Source organism: Odontomachus brunneus, unplaced genomic scaffold (genome assembly GCF_010583005.1).
Source record: "Odontomachus brunneus isolate Ranch 3 - 2012 unplaced genomic scaffold, Obru_v1 Obru_scaffold_092, whole genome shotgun sequence".
NCBI classification, from domain to species: Eukaryota; Metazoa; Arthropoda; class Insecta; order Hymenoptera; family Formicidae; genus Odontomachus; species Odontomachus brunneus.
Window position 1 is genome coordinate 823,517 of NW_022639542.1, and position 15,795 is coordinate 839,311.

The window sequence follows — 15,795 nt, forward strand, 5'->3', positions numbered from 1 at the left end:
CTCTCTCTCTCTCTCTCTCTCTCTCTCTCTCTCTCTCTCTCTCTCTTGAGATATATAATCAAATAAATATAATTAAATACTCACAAGAACCCCTAATATCACTCTCTAAACTCCTTGGAGTGGAGTGTCAATAAAAACGAGCTAAAAGTTGCAGTATTTTCAGTGGAATACGATAGTGGAAACTACCACTCGAAATCGCAAAAGTGAATTTTTCACTCGAGCTTAAAGTGAATTTTGACTCCATATGAGCGAATATTTCAATCGACCAGAATGGAAATGTTCTACTTTATACGAATGAAGAATCACTCGCATTCGACCCACTCGTCGGTGGTCACTTTGCGTGTCGTGAAAGAAATTTGGAGGGTAAGAGCTGATTGCGCAAAATTACTCCTATAGCGTCTGGCCCTCATAGATCCGTATTAGTAATCATTGTTTGAAACTTGTCCCACGTGAGATACTCAGATATAAATTTAGAGTTAGATTTGAGTTTTCTACTCGAATCACCCGATACATGCAACATTACATTTGCAATCGCGATTCAGCTGAAAGATTCGTATCTAAAGACCAGTGCCCACGAAACGTGATTTAAAGTAGTTTTTCTTGCGAGGAGCCATGCATGCCGCAAAGTTCGTTCTGTAGCGAGAAATTTGACTCTCGACATGCTCAGTTGCGAACTTAGTTTTTCCAGAGAGATTCGGTGTTATTTTTCAAGCGTGTTGCTAGTATGGCTTAACTTCAAGTTCAAATCTGAATATCTCACCTGAGGCAACTTTCAAGTTTCGATTATTAATACGGCTTATAGACCTTCGGCTTATAGATTAAGTATAGTTTCTCCATTATAATGTATTTTTTACACGTCAACGTGCCATGTTTTTGATTAAAACTGCTGGATCAGTTAAGCGGGGTGTGTGATCCGACGATGAGCGTTTCCCCGTGGCCGATCCCCGGCGCGATCGCCGGTGTAAAACATCGAAACTCTGCGGCGCTCGTTGAAATTCACCGACGTGTGCGCGCGCGAACCGCACCTGCCGTCATTAAGCGTGCATGCGCGCACGGGGAAAGAAAAGAATTATTGTTACATTGGTAGAGGTAGCGCGAGAGCATTAATATACTATGGCGCAGGGGACGAGCCCGCGTGTCGACCCGACCCGACGCAACACATTCGTTCGTGTGCTCCTCCGTTCGGCCCCGTAACAACCGACGACGATAATGTGATAACTAACAGTGCGCGCGAGTTCGAGTCTTTTAGTGGAACGGTGCATTTTGGTTATTCCCCCCTTTTCAACCTGCGGCTTGCACAATATGCCGAGTGACGAAGGGACGGCGGTGTTGTCTGGCGTTGCGTTCCCTCCTCACGGGAAAACTACGCGTGTCTACCCACACGACGACGACGACGACGACGACGACGACGACGACGACGATGACGTACACACGGCGGTGTCTAAATTTACGACTGCTTTATGACTCGAATGTAAATAATGCCGCGCAAATACGCACACGCGCGTAACACGTCGTTACGAAATTGTTATTAATATATCGCGATGAGAGCAAATACTGCGGCGTGGCACGTTACGGAATATACATAATATCTCATCATACTGATGACTACACGACGAAATGTGAACTCTTTCGTCTCTATCTCTTCTCTTCGAGGCACATCGTTGATGCATTTTCGTGATGCGACGCAGCTACGTACGGCGTTATGGATGCCAGTACATTTATTAGATCGAGGGTTGTATGATTTTCAGCCTTACACATAATACTTGAGATTGAAAATTTCAAGTAATCTCAAGTAATTCTGATCATGATGATAGGGTTATAATAGCGTTAATTATAACGATCTCAATCTTATTCGTACTCTCAATATTATTTCGGCACAAAGCCGAAAATTCTTTCGATTTAAAGAACGTTCGGGCATCCATGACGTTGTGTGTACAGTCGGAGACTAAAAGGCTGTGTGTGATTTTTTATGTGAGCTTTTGAGCTTGTTTTTCTTGTTCAACGAGAGTATTCTCCCATTGGACAACAAGTTTTCCCACTGCACAAGATGGGGAATTCACAAACTCACTCCAAAAATTACGAACAACTTTTTAGTCCCCGACTGTACATCAAGGCATTTCTTGGCGATTATTGGCGGAACAGACGTCGCCTGTTATCGCCGACACTTTGCAACCTATAATCCGCTCGTGATTCGCGTATCCTAGCTGTGCCGTCGCGCGGTAGCCAAGACACGCGTGCGTGTGTGCGTGCAGCACGCACGCACGTATCTCTGCTATTGTGCCGCAGGAGATTGGCGGCGCGATCGGGATAAGGCAGAAATCTATCAAATTCTCGGCGCGACATCGGAAAACGACGCGAAACCAGTTTGGTCGGTTCGAATGACCGGGTTGGTTCGAGCGCGAACCTGAACCACCGGCGGGACTGCCCGCGGGAAGGGGCAGGCGGGGAAGGCGAGTGCAGCGACGCAAGGAAGGGGGGATCCAGATAGGCAGAAGAAGGTACTGACCTACCGCCAGGTTGATGCGAGTGTGCACATCGCTGCACGATTTATGGCGAGGCACGCACCGGCGTGTAAGCCCCGCTCCTTCTCTTTTTGATCTTCTTTTAATTACGTCGTGTTTTCTGGAGGTGCTTCTTTTCGCGGAACCCCGATCGCCTTCCCTCTCTTTCTTTCGCTCGACAATGGTTGATAACCGTGAATATTTTGGCGAATGTCCGGACAATGACGATGTGTGTGTGACCGAACTTTTCAAAGTTGATTCAATTAATATATTAAAATTAAATGGCAAATTCCTGATAAATAGTTATTAAAAACATTGCTGGGCGATTTCCCAGACGCGATCCGCAATATTCATTTTATTTATCCAATTTCGCAGTGTCGCACACGCGGACATTATAATTCGGCGGAAATTAATTGACTCACTTTTATCGAAAAAAGCAGTCTGATGCTTTGTGTAAGCGATTTGATAAGCAGTATTATAAAGAGGGAAGGGGAGGGTGTGTATCGTATATCGATAGTTGTCACAAAATGCCGATGCGACGGTTCAATATCGGCCAGCACCGTAGTACCGAAACATCAGGCGGGAAATATCGACGATTTACCAGAGTCCCGCGGTAACCATCCGTATCGAAATCGCGATCCCCCCAATTTTCCCAGCCTGCGCGATCGCGCTGAAATTCCGTTAAGCGGACAGACCGTGGACTTTGTTTCAGCGTGCGGTCGGTTCAGGGCGGTTGCGCGCGTACGCGTATCGAAACGGGTTTGAAATCATTGAGAACCCGACGGCCTGGGCCGGTCGTCGGCCGACAAAAAGTAGGAGCTCACGCACGGCTGTTCGTCGACCGTGATGAGAAGAGGAGAGCGCACGCGGATGGTAATAAAAGGGGGACGGGGAGAGGAGACGGAGACGAGACCGAGGCCCAGAGACCGGGGGACCGAGTGAGAGGCAGAATAATCCGGGCCCCCGACGTTCTCTCTCTGTCTCTCTCTCTCTTTTTCCCTCTCCGTTCCCCCTCTCCCCTTCTCTCTCTCTCTTTCATGTACGGTCACGTACGTGGAAAGTTTCGACGGCATCGGCCATTCCGTGCCGAATGCGAGAGCCGTTCTCTGCAGCGCGGGTCGCGCGAGGTGTCCCCTCGCGATCCGACTTTTCGTCCAGTGACACGGATCTCTCACGAGAGCGGAGAGATCGGACGATCGCACGGCGACCGGGAGTTTCAGAGCGTCCGCCGTCGCGCCTCTCCTGCACCTCTTATCGCGGTCGACTGCATCATCAGCGCGAATCGTTTTTATGAGGTCTCACTACTGATGCATAGCTTTTTCTTGCGGGGGTACCTTGTGCAATACGATTGGGTTAGTGTTCAAGGTGGCTCCGAAGTAAGCCGACTTTGACCGTAACTAGAGGCGCGTTGGAAACCGAATCGACGCGGGGAAATTTCGACGGCAACGATCGCGTTCGATGAGCGTGGGAGAGTTGGCAAAATCTCCAAGCGTCGCGGATCGCCAACGGAGGAGAGGATTTCGCGATTTATCTTACATTCACTTCTTGCAAGTGTGTACTCGTTATACGGCCGGTTTCGCCGCGACGAAATTGAAAGAGCAAAACACGTTCATGACTCTCGTCGCTAAAATATTTAACGTCAAACTTGACGTTTAAGTCATGCAAAAGGGGAGCGTCCCCGATGCAGCCCCGCGCGCGCGCGCGCGCGCAAGCGTTTGAGAAAACCAGAAGAAAACGAAAAGGATTCGTGAATCAATGTCGCCGCACGACGACATCCGTTCACGCCGGCACTTAGAAACCGTTCATCGCGTGCACCGATGATGGCGAGAGGGTGGGAGGAAGCGAGGGCCGAGGCGAAAGGAGGGTGAGGAGCGGCGGGGGGAGGGAGAGGGAGAAGGAGGAGGAGGAGGAGAGGCGCCCGATCAGCGGAGATGCATGCGAAAAAAGGCGAAATTACGTAAACATCTTGCGAACGGCGATTACCACACACTCGGACTAGCAGCTCCGGCGTTCACCTCTATTCGTGCCGTCTGAAAGAGGCTGCTGCTGTAGCTGTAGCTGCTGCTGTCGTTGCCGCTGCAGCTGCATCGCAGCCTCCGCGTGCATAATCGCCTAGGCGACCACGCGTCCCTCTCCCCGGTGCGGCAGTCCCACTTTTAGACAATAGGCCTGTGACACCGCGCGTTCGCTCGCTCGAAATCTCCGCTCGACGACGATAAACCCGCGGCTCGCTCTTTCGCACGCAGAGGTTCCGCTTCAAGATCGATTCAACGGAACGTTAATCGGGGTAGTCGTGAAGAACAGAAAGAGGACGAACTGTTCGTGCGTTAACACTATTCAAGCATTATTGCACTGAGAGAAAGAGATATTTTAGAAAGAATACTTATTCGTTGGACATCAATAACATATTTACTTGTACTAGTGCAAAGTTTCTTCAAATCTTAGCTTCTCATGAGAAGTAATTGTTTTTATTCTATTTGAGTAAAATAACTTAAATTCTGTAAATGTACTATTAGTGCGCACGGAGAAAATATTATAATTTTTTTTCCTAGATAAATTCAAAATTTTACAAAATTCTACAGTAATTCTACTGTAAAATTTCTACTGAATACATATTTGTTATTCTTTTAGATATTTTTCTCGCTCAATATATTTTTTCATTATTATAATATTTGCTTCAACATTGGCATTTGGCTCTTGTTTGCCTTGTGTGTGTTGTTAATTTCGTTAGTAGGAAGCTGATTTCCGCGATTGTGCAAATTCGGGGTGACGAGTCGAGCGAGTTTGCATCTCACGGGGATTACATCCTCGGGTAGACCGGCCTCTCTTTAGTTTCGGGTGCGGGGCGAAGAGGATGTGTACTTACAAATGGACCCCACAGAAGTCGAGCGTCGAGCTGAAATTGGACCGATCGTTGCGAAAGCGCCGCGTGCTGTCCGTGCACGTCGAGGCCGTGTCGCATCGCGTCGCGGCGTTTAGCATGCGATAAATATTAATGCGGCTCGCTCGCTCGCGCAAATATTTGCGATCGCCGAGCGCATTAGGACAATGATAATTATTGGTCTACTCGATCGCGATACGCGGGCCCGGCGCTGCTGCTTAGCGCACGTTACGTATCCTTCTATCAGTCGATCGTGATCGTGGTTACATTAACCTTCGCCATCTCTCCCCGGCGCATCGAACACGATGAAAGGAAATGTTCGTTTCGAAGTAGATTCATCGCCGTGGACGCGAGCGGCGCGATTGTTCAGTGAAAGTGTTCCATTAAGGAACATTGTGATCGCGCGGATTCGTGCCAAGGCTCTTTTATTCGTTGCACGCGGCCAGACAATTCCTCATATCGAAAACCCCATGTAGAATAGAATCGTATATAAATAATTTATCGATGATCAATCGAGAATATCGATCGCGAGGGAGACCAATGTGTTGGCATTGCGTGGGAGGCGGTTAATGAAATAAAACAAATAGGCGACGGACGGAGGAAATCTATGAAATAATAAATTGAGCAAAGAGACGCGCTAATAAAATTTAACGAGGGCGATTAATTGCGCCTGGTCGGGGCTGATAATGAGGTGTATTTGACGGATGAGGCGGGTATTGTCGAAAGTGGCCATTTTAACTCGCCTACTCCGTCAAAGTGCACCGATATATCCTGGCGAAGAGCGGCAGGGCCGCTTAGAAAGGGGATCCTTGTTGGCGTACCACGATTGGCCGCCTAAATCCACGGCCATGTTTAGCCGCCCGGGCCCCTCCTGTTTAGAAGGGTATGACATCACCAACTACAACGCGAAGGCCAAGCGCCACGAAGCATCGAGAGGGAAAGATAGAGAGAGGGAGGAGGATAAAGAGAGAAAGACGCGCGGCCCGTTAAATGCAAGTCGCTTTTCAGAAATCCTAGAAGGAATAACCCGAATGGACGATACCGGAGTATAATCACTTCTTGTGATTATATAAAAAAAGAATGGTTTCTAATACATAATTTTATATTTATATAATATTATGGATATATTCATAATATATTTTTGAATATGTGTGTGTTTTATAATATAAAATGTATATTTCTTTTCTGTATTTTTTTTTATAGAGAAGAGAGAATCTGGCCGCATTTAACGCATCGATTTCCATGAAAAGATACGCGACACAATTGTAAAACGACGCCTACAATCGTTACATGATTCAAAGGGATTACGTAGAATTGTTTATAATAAGCCCATAAAGAGAGCCGGTAATACGCACAAATTGCGGTTTACTAAAATCTGTGGCGCGTACGCCGAGTGCGAGTAATGGTCGGAAAACGTGAGAATACATGTAATTTTATTTCCCCCCGTATTAATATAGATTATATTATTTAACATCATAATAAGGCATAATATATTAAATTGTATTACGTTATATTTAAATATTAATTGTAATTATAAATTTTCTCTCCTGGATACGGCGAATACGTGCGAGCCATCTCGCGAAAAGTTGCGGTCGTGGATACAAATCGACCACGCGTATCGAATCTATACCCCATGAGAAAAAACGCGCACAAACACATACACGCTTGTTTGTGAAACGATTTGAGCTATTTTCTAATAAAAGTAGGGTATCAAATGGTCAAATTCTAAATTTTCTGGACAAATCATTCTAAATTTCTTTAGCCGAGATTCCAACCGAAATATTTCATAGGCGTTTTTTGTCTGCTAATTATGAATATGAAGTTAACTGTGTAAAATTATTTGTATAAACAATAAAATGTTTGAACAAAACATGTTGTAAACATGTAAAAAGTAAAACATGTAAAAAGTTGAAAAAATTATTTGTACAAATAATTTCTCGGTTTGGCCGAGTTTCGAACTATTTTTGACTAATTTAGCACAGATTTGAAATATTTCGATTGGAATCTCGGCTAAAGAAATTTAGAATGGTTTGTACCTCAGCCGATTTTGTTAAAATTTTAATTAAAATTGTCGGATTTCTCTCGGTTTGGCCGAGATTCGAACAATTTTTTATTAATTTAGCACAGATTTAAAATATTTCGATTAAAGAAATGGAATTGGAATTTCGGCTAAAGAAATTTAGAATGGTTCGTGTCTCAGCTATGCCGATTTTGTTAAAATTATTTAATTATATCTTGTATCTAATTTTATTTCTTATGTATTTTTGTTTGTTGATGATAGGAGTGAGAACATTAAAAAGCTATAAACTGCCCGTGAAACTCAAGGTGAGTCAAAATGAAAAAATATGACCTAAATATTTTTTGTACTTCTACATTTGTGCCAAATTAGAAAGAAATCGAAGTGTACCTTTTGAGTAGGTTTACTTGTTAGTAGCGCACGAATAGACTGTTGTCACAGTAAAGTCTATCTTGCTAAGAGGCATAACAAATTCCGTGAGAGACATGTCAAATATTTTGATAACACCAGTTTCCAAAATACAAATAGTACGTACGAAATGAAAGAAACATATATTCAGAATATCAATTTGTTCCCTGATTACGGAACTCTAGCAATTTTTACTATAAAATTCTTTCCGTGCGTATTGTCATTCTGACTGTTGTCATAACGGATTATGACAGCGCAGGCTAATGAGTAACGGCTCGCAATCGTGATCACTTGATGCGTTCCTAATTTCATCGAAAAAGACAGGTTTAAGCCGCTTCGCAAACGAATGTATGTACAAAAACACTAGTCCGTTGAGCGAGAAGCCGAGAAGTGTGCACGAGAGGGCGCGATGGAGAGAAAACCTCTTTCTCCATTTTTCGTACGTGACCTCGTGCTCGTCGTTTCAGGTGTTACCGAAGAAGGAACCACGTAGCACCGACGACGACGCGATTGGACGTTTAAATCTACCACGCTCGGCTGTCCAGGCCTCTCTTGTTTAGAAGAGCCTCGCGTCGCCGAACGTCCTGCGCCATAGTGTCGAGAGAGAAAAAGAGAGAGAGAGAGAGAGAGAGAGAGAGAGAGAGAGAGAGAGAGTGCAGGAGAGACGTCTCGCTTGAAATTCAATAGTGATATATTTCGAGCGCGGAAAGTTGCGCGGCGAGCGAAATATTTATATAAATTTCATCGGCACAAACGTGCGCGAGGTCGGCGTATGCGATGTAAATTCTTCAGGACGACACGGGGCGAGTCGTGTTCCCACGAAGTATCAGAGCGACGGTCGCTGATAGTTTCGCCGAGCGAGCGCGTCTCGAAAATTTTCTCGAAATTGCTAAATCGATCCCGGGCACTCTCCCGGGGAGCTTCCGCGCGCGTTCCATCATCGCCGCGTCGCGTCCGCAGCAAATTTGCCTCGCGAGCGGTAATTTTGGAGGAAGTAACGACGCGACACACGCGGCGAGCCCGAGCGAGCGAAGTATAGTGACTTCGCTGGCGCGGCGATGCAGCACCAGGCAATCTTGAATTAATTTCGCTGCACGAGTTTCTTTTTGCCGGCCGCCTCGCGGGAGTGGCGGCGAGAGCGCACCTTCGGGTCGTGTCATGCGTAGTTGGTCGAAGTCGAAGTCGCGAATTCCGATCTCACGTACGCTCGCGCGCGCGCGAAGCCTATCCATATTCACGCCTATCTCGCCTATCGGATCTCGCGCGATTAAATAGCGCTTAATTGCACGGCTAAACGCGCGCCTGCCGCGGCTATCTCATTATATCAGAATCGGAGCAAGACGTTTCGGCGCCCCGGGTAAAATCGATCCATCGTCACGAGGGAGGAAGATTCGACGGGTATCTGAGAGCTTCAGGCGCGAGTATCGTTACATCTTCCATTGAACGGCCGTCTTTGTGTGAGAGCTACGAAGAAATTATTATGTGCTATTTTGAAGTAGAATCATGATAATAGAGAGAAGACAGCCGGAAATGGAAGGAGTAGTCGTCTCACTCCTGCATCATTAATCGCATCGTGATGCAGTGCCAATGAGGAAAAAAGAATAAATTTTCCGATTAGTTAACTTTCGATTCGGAGGATCTCCTTGTGGGACGACGCAGTTTCCACGTGTCGGCGTGAAAACTGTTCGCGACGTTGAGAAAGGCACCGTTATATTATTGTACGGTTATACCGCGCTGCTGTGATGCGGGATAGCTTGCTGACGTAAAAAAGCCTACGAAGAGAGTATTGTATTTACTTGAAGCATCTTGAAATAGATATCGATCCGCATATATCCAGTTTGCGGCGAGACATTCTTTCAGCCGACCGCTAATCGACCGTCCAATCGTGCCGAGATATCGTCGAAAGTGCCCTTGCTGCGATTTTCGATAACGCAGCGACTACCGTTAATAAAATGGAAAAAGTCAAGTGGGAAGCGCATGTACGTATGTACGCAAGATATGTACGAAGGAATCGCAAACATCGAGCAAAACTCGCGGACGTTCCGGGACTAACTGCGACGCGAGTGATAGATAGAGATAGTCTTATTCAAGGAATCGCGGAATTTTTGCGGGCAAGGGGAAAGATACTATATCGATGGCAACGGACAAATGTCGCGACGAAAACGCTCCTCTTCACAACACGGCGACACGTTCCCACCCGTCCTACGATTGCTAAATCCCCCGTCTATTTTCGTAGCATTGCCGCAATAGTTGCGTTACTCGCGCCGATGTAAATTACCGATCGGCAATAATGAGCGGTGGGCAGATTTCACACACATCGCGGAGAGCAACGTGCGCGCGCGAGCGAGCGCACGAGAGCGATTATCCTAAGTGGTGACACGCCGGTAGGTAAGAAATTGTGCAGCTCACTTTCAAACGTGGTCGGGTGGCTTCAAGGTTCTTAAAACCATTGGTAATGCATTCCAATCGGCTGCTCGAAAGATAGAGAGAGGTTCAGAGAGACGGATTTAGAATTAGAATCTACAAGGACAGCGCACGCGGATACTCGGTCGCCGCGCTGAATCCAGCGAAACGACGTAAGACGAAGAAATTCCACGGCAAGTGGCGAGTATGCCTCTATTGCATTTACGGTCGATCAGCAGTCTCTCTCCCTTCTTCTCTGTCTGTCTCTTTCTCTCTCTCTCTCTCGCCCGTTCGTTCGCTCGCTCGCTCGCTCTCTCGTAAATACACGCGAACTCTTGCTTTGTAGCGTTCACCTTACCATTACGAGCACGCATCGCGATCGTATGATTCCGCTATTTTAATTGCATCCTCCTCATATATCTCGCCGGTGCGTTTGCTCCTCTTTATCCGCGTTTCGCATGACTTTCATCGATCGATGCGCTTAATCGTTCGCGCCTTGAGATTATTCATATACCCGCGACACGCGAGAAACAGACAGGAGATTTCTTCGAGATGTCGGCCGCGGAACTCGCCGCGATCGGCGACGGTAATGAACGCTTTTTTACGCGGTGTGCCAGCGAGCAACGAGATCAGCTAGTGTCGCATAGCATTAACATGATAGCTGCTGGAAACGCTCGATAATTACCGCCATGCTATCGCCACATTCCGCAACCGATCTCTTCTCACGTCGGAGATCTAGAGATTTCGGGCCCGATTATCGTTTTATTTACGTACAGCAGAACAAAGTTTAGTCGAATCGACAGGAGAATGAACGAACGCGTCTTCTGGTCAAAGGAAACAGAATTTCTAGCTCTCAGAATCGAATTTGGCTCACAAGAATCAGAAGTTTTGTTTCCTCCGAGCAAAGTGGTTCCTTCATTGTCACGTTTATTTAACCAAAATTTTTTTCCCGTGTATAAATATATGACGATAATTACATGATCCAAAATATGAATTTGGAATTCATAAGAATTCTGTTCCCTTCGAGCAGAACGAGCGTGTTGCTCATTCATTGTGTGTCACATTAGTGCAATCAACTTTTCTTTCTGCACACCGATACTCGCGTGGTAACTCGCGCGGAAACGACGGCTGAAAAAGTTTCGCGTCCAAAATTCGTCGCGCGCTGTCTTGTCATTAACGGTAGACGCGATGGAATCTCAGCCGCGTACTTATTCCGCTGTACTGTTTGCCGACGCGCTCAGAACGTTGTTCTCCGTACAATGCCGACGATCCGCGCGCAGAAACGCAGTTACTAAATGGAGTGACTCGACTCGGCAGGTGCGAGCGCGATGCACACACAGGCATATACATAGGCACACATATACACACAAGCAGCGACTCGCCGCCGGTCGCGGCGGCATTGCACGACGGCGACGCGCTCACATTTATTCGCCATTTATTCGCGACGCGATCGTATTCTAAGCGCGTTAAACGAGCTCGCATAATCCCCGCGGTGGGAAAAGGGACAGTAATAATTGCGACTCATTGTCCGCGAGAAGTATTGTTTAAAACGACGTAATAAGAGACCTTTGTCGCCGTTATTTATTACGACGCTATAACGGCGTCGCACGTTGATAGCTGCAAAGTAGAATCACCCGTAAGATAAGGGCGAATAATCCCACGGACAAACTTTCCCCCGCCGAGCGAGGCGCGAGACACACACTATGTGTTTCCGCGAGCGAGAACGCGAAAAGCGCGCGCGCGCGCCGTTAAAGCGGCAGCTGCACACAAGATTTATGTAACCGTCGTGTCCATCTCATTCGCCGTACGTTGTACAGCAATTTACGTTAACACAGTCGTGTTAATGCAACTCCCGTCTCGTTAGCCCGACGGGCTTGAGCGCCGAGTGATTCGCCACGTTTTTAATTAGTCCGTCCAACGATACCGCAACGATCGACAAGTTTACGACAGCTCGTTCCCCCTTGTAGGAGAAAAACGTACATAATGCGCGTTCCCGTGGAAATTCCTCGGGGGGGAAAAGAGAACAAGGTGGGCTGAAGAGGAACGAGACACGCAAGTCGAGCGAATCCGCGCGATTTGATCGAGGAACGATCGTCAGGTTAGCGCACGGTGCTAGAGGACGCGAGAAGGCCCGGCTGAAGGAACGATGATATTTTCAGCCGTCGCCGATTGGTCGTTTCCGACCCCGGCGATCGCCGATCGCGATTGGGCACGGCCGCAGGTAGCAAAACTTGGAGCGAGGAGAGCCTGCAACGGGAAGCGCGGCTACTGAGCGAGCGAGCGAGCGAATGAACGAGCGAGCAAAAGAGCGGCTTCTAAACCGGTCGTCGTAAAAAGCCGACCTGGCCTTCGGGGCGGCCATTTTAGAACGTTCTAACATTTGACGGTCGCGCGCAGGCCTCCGCGGGTCGCCTAATAAGCGGCCGTTAATCTATTATTCATCACGGGCGGAGGAGAGAGAGAGAGAGAGAGAGAAAGATACCTCGAGCGACATGGAAATCAAACTCGTCGCTTACATGTTAACTACGGAGTCGCTGTACGCACGCGAAATACTCGAGTCGTTTTTAACGATGAGCTTCGTGCCGATATTTTGAGCGAGATTTCGGTGAAACTCCCTCTCAAACAGGCCTTCGAATAGGATTCTTTCAATTTCTTTCTTGTAATAAGTAACACCTTTGTAAACACCTATTCTCTCAAATTAAAGCTCTATACACAGAGAAAATATTATAAACTTTTTTTTTTCATAGAAATTCCTTTAAATTTTTCTGTATTTTCAGTAATTCAGAAATAGACTCTCAGGTCATAAGGTCTGTCTTGCCTACGAACATAAAATGAATTTTACAAGAAACGTAGCAGATTTTGCTAAAAACATAGCAAGTGTTTTGGTGGTATATTTTAGTTCCTAAAATATAATAAATATAAAAATATGTGAAATTAAAGGATAGAGTGAATTACCGCAAAATATTGATCTATTCCTCGACTACAAAGCTCTATAATAATTTTTAGGATAATATTCTCTCCGTATATAAAACGCATCACACAGAACTTTTCTTAATATTACGCGTAATACGCTGTAAATTTTTTGGAGCTCACTCAAAACGAGCGAAAAGTTGTAGCGTAGTTCTCACTCGAAGTAATAATGAAAATACTGTCACTCAAAACCGCAAGTGTAAATGTTTCATTCAATTCTTGACTCCATATGAGCGAATGTTTCAGTCGATTAGAGTATGTTCTTGAAACGGTGATGTACATCAGCTTCACTCTCTAGTTTTGCGTGAAAATATTCGCTCGACGATTCAGGTGACGAATTTATTCTGTACGAGTGAAAAATCATTCCAGAAATTTACCCCATGATCAGGCTAATCTCAACCAGTTATCAAGTTTGTATAAGATGACATAATTAATAATTATATATAAAATAATTATTAATGAAACTTTAATTATTAATGAAACTTTAATTACCATGCTGTGCTATATAATTTATCAGGACTAGATAATATATCATCTCTTAACAATCATATAACTGACTGGGATCGAGTCAGTCAACTGACCAGGACTATGAGGTAAATTTCTAGTCGCGAGCAGTGGTTACTCCACTCTTCGCTTACTCGAGATTTCTCTCCGAGAAATTCAAAGAATAAAATAGTCTAAACACGATGAAGAATGAACGCTACTCTCTTTTATCCTTCCTCTCTAGTGAAAAATGCGAGTGAATAACTCAAAAGCCTTCTCGAAGGTCCGTTTTGAGGATTCAATGAGACAGCGTGTGAGTTCTTAATGACGACGACCTCATGCGAGCTCGGAGTCACGGTCTGTTTCGCGAGATTTTATCGTTAGGCGTGTGAAACGGATAATCTCGATTTCTCGATAAGACGTTCTATTAAAGCGGATAGAGACAGCGGAAAGAAACGGAATCGCCCGGTGGTCGAAGCAATCGATACAACGGGCGGTTTGGGCGCGCCTCTTCCGGGTCGTGCGTTCACCTCCAAGGACCGCACGAAGACGCGGTCTTGGCAGTCTGACAGTCCGAGTATTCGGAGGTGGAGGTCGGCATTCAGGTGTACTTACCGCGGGCTTAATGACTTCGGCGAATAGCCTCGCCCGCGACGTTGCCTCAGCTAAATGAAGGGAACGGCTCTCAGCGGCGTAGACGACCATACGGTTTCCCGGTTGCGCCGCTTACCCGACGGTAAAACACCCCGCGCGCGGCTAAACCCACCATCATCTCATCCCGAAGCGGCTGGCATTCCTGACCCTTGACCCTGCCGTACATCGGCTCGCGCCACCGCGCTCGTATTTGTCTTCCGCCACCTTTTTTTCCTCTCTGTCGCGTATCGCGCGTTGTTCACATTGTTTACGGGCGCTTATGCGCTTTCAAGTTAAGACATCATCCTTCGACGTCTAACACTATAAATATCCTCACATCCTCCGCCTGCAGACGAGGATCAATCTCAACGGCGGAAGAGGCGACGCGACTCGACTGTTAAATGGATGATGTATTAATTTCGAGCGTGACGCACGAGTGTGCTTCGCGTGTATCGCGGCGATTAATTACAAAATCATTATAGGAGAAATATGCAATGGGCTTCGACGATAAAATGCAGATCACTAGGCAAACATATAAAAGATAAAAAAATTCTCTGACATAATTATCCGTCAATTAGACGTGCGCAACGAGATGGAGGTTTCGCGTCACGCCGATTACCAACTAATACGTTCATCTTTCAGGTTCTCAATTGGTCGTCGCGGGACTTCCGACCGGTCGGGTTTGCGTCAAGACCTTGCGGGGGAGAGAGGGAGAGAGAGAGAGAGAGAGAGAGAGAGAGAGAGAGAGAGAGAAGGACAGAGAGAGAGAGAGGGTCTCCGGACGATGATCGAGTTTTGAAATGCGAGCGGACGCGCGGAGGGACGCGGTGAGTACCTACGGATTCGTAAGTGAGAGCAGCGTCATTCTCCCTAATGGACGTCCGCGAGTGATCGTTTCGTCACTCTCGTGCGATTTGCAATATAGCGACGATAATAATGCGCATTGGAACCGGTTTCGTTTTCGATTACGCGCGTCGCCGCGGCGAAAGAATTCATATTGCCGGTGACTGCGTATCGTGCCGGGCGCACGACGTCGAAAACAATCGTAAATAAGAAGGCGCGCCATCGCGACTTTCGACTTTCGACCTTCGATCCGAGGCGGGGATCTTAAATGCAGGAAGGACAGGAATGGGTATAAAATCATGCGACATGAAATCAGAATATCTATCAGCCGCAAAATTATTAATTGACTTCCTTTAGACTATTGTATTTTCGGCGACATATATAAGTTGGCGGAGCAGTTTCTCCAGCTTTATGGAAATGAGATTAGAACTTTGCTCTTTGAAATATATATTTCGATTCTACGTACAAACGAAATTATCCAAATTATTTTCGAGGATTATCACGAATATAATTTGAAATCGATGTTCGCCGTTACATAAATTAAATTAAAATATCGCGAATTTTATTCTCCCCCAAATCGTAATACCCGACTTTGTCGTAAGAGCGGCGGATCTATTTATCACCTTCGGCCTTCTCACGCGTTTCGATGTCCTCTC

At 46.3% G+C, this 15,795-nt stretch overlaps 2 protein-coding genes across 3 annotated transcripts in view; one reads left to right on the forward strand and one right to left on the reverse strand.

Moving 5' to 3' along the window:
• The window catches only part of LOC116848270, a 225,591-nt gene that overhangs the window by 170,223 nt on the left and 39,573 nt on the right, over positions 1–15,795 (reverse strand). The window lies entirely within an intron of this gene.
• The window catches only part of LOC116848284 (mushroom body large-type Kenyon cell-specific protein 1), a 380,233-nt gene that overhangs the window by 168,473 nt on the left and 195,965 nt on the right, over positions 1–15,795 (forward strand). For both annotated transcript variants that reach the window (XM_032824190.1, XM_032824189.1), the window contains exon 5: positions 14,939–15,123. The gene's annotated coding sequence lies outside the window, so the exon portion shown is untranslated. The remainder of the gene's footprint in view (positions 1–14,938; positions 15,124–15,795) is intronic.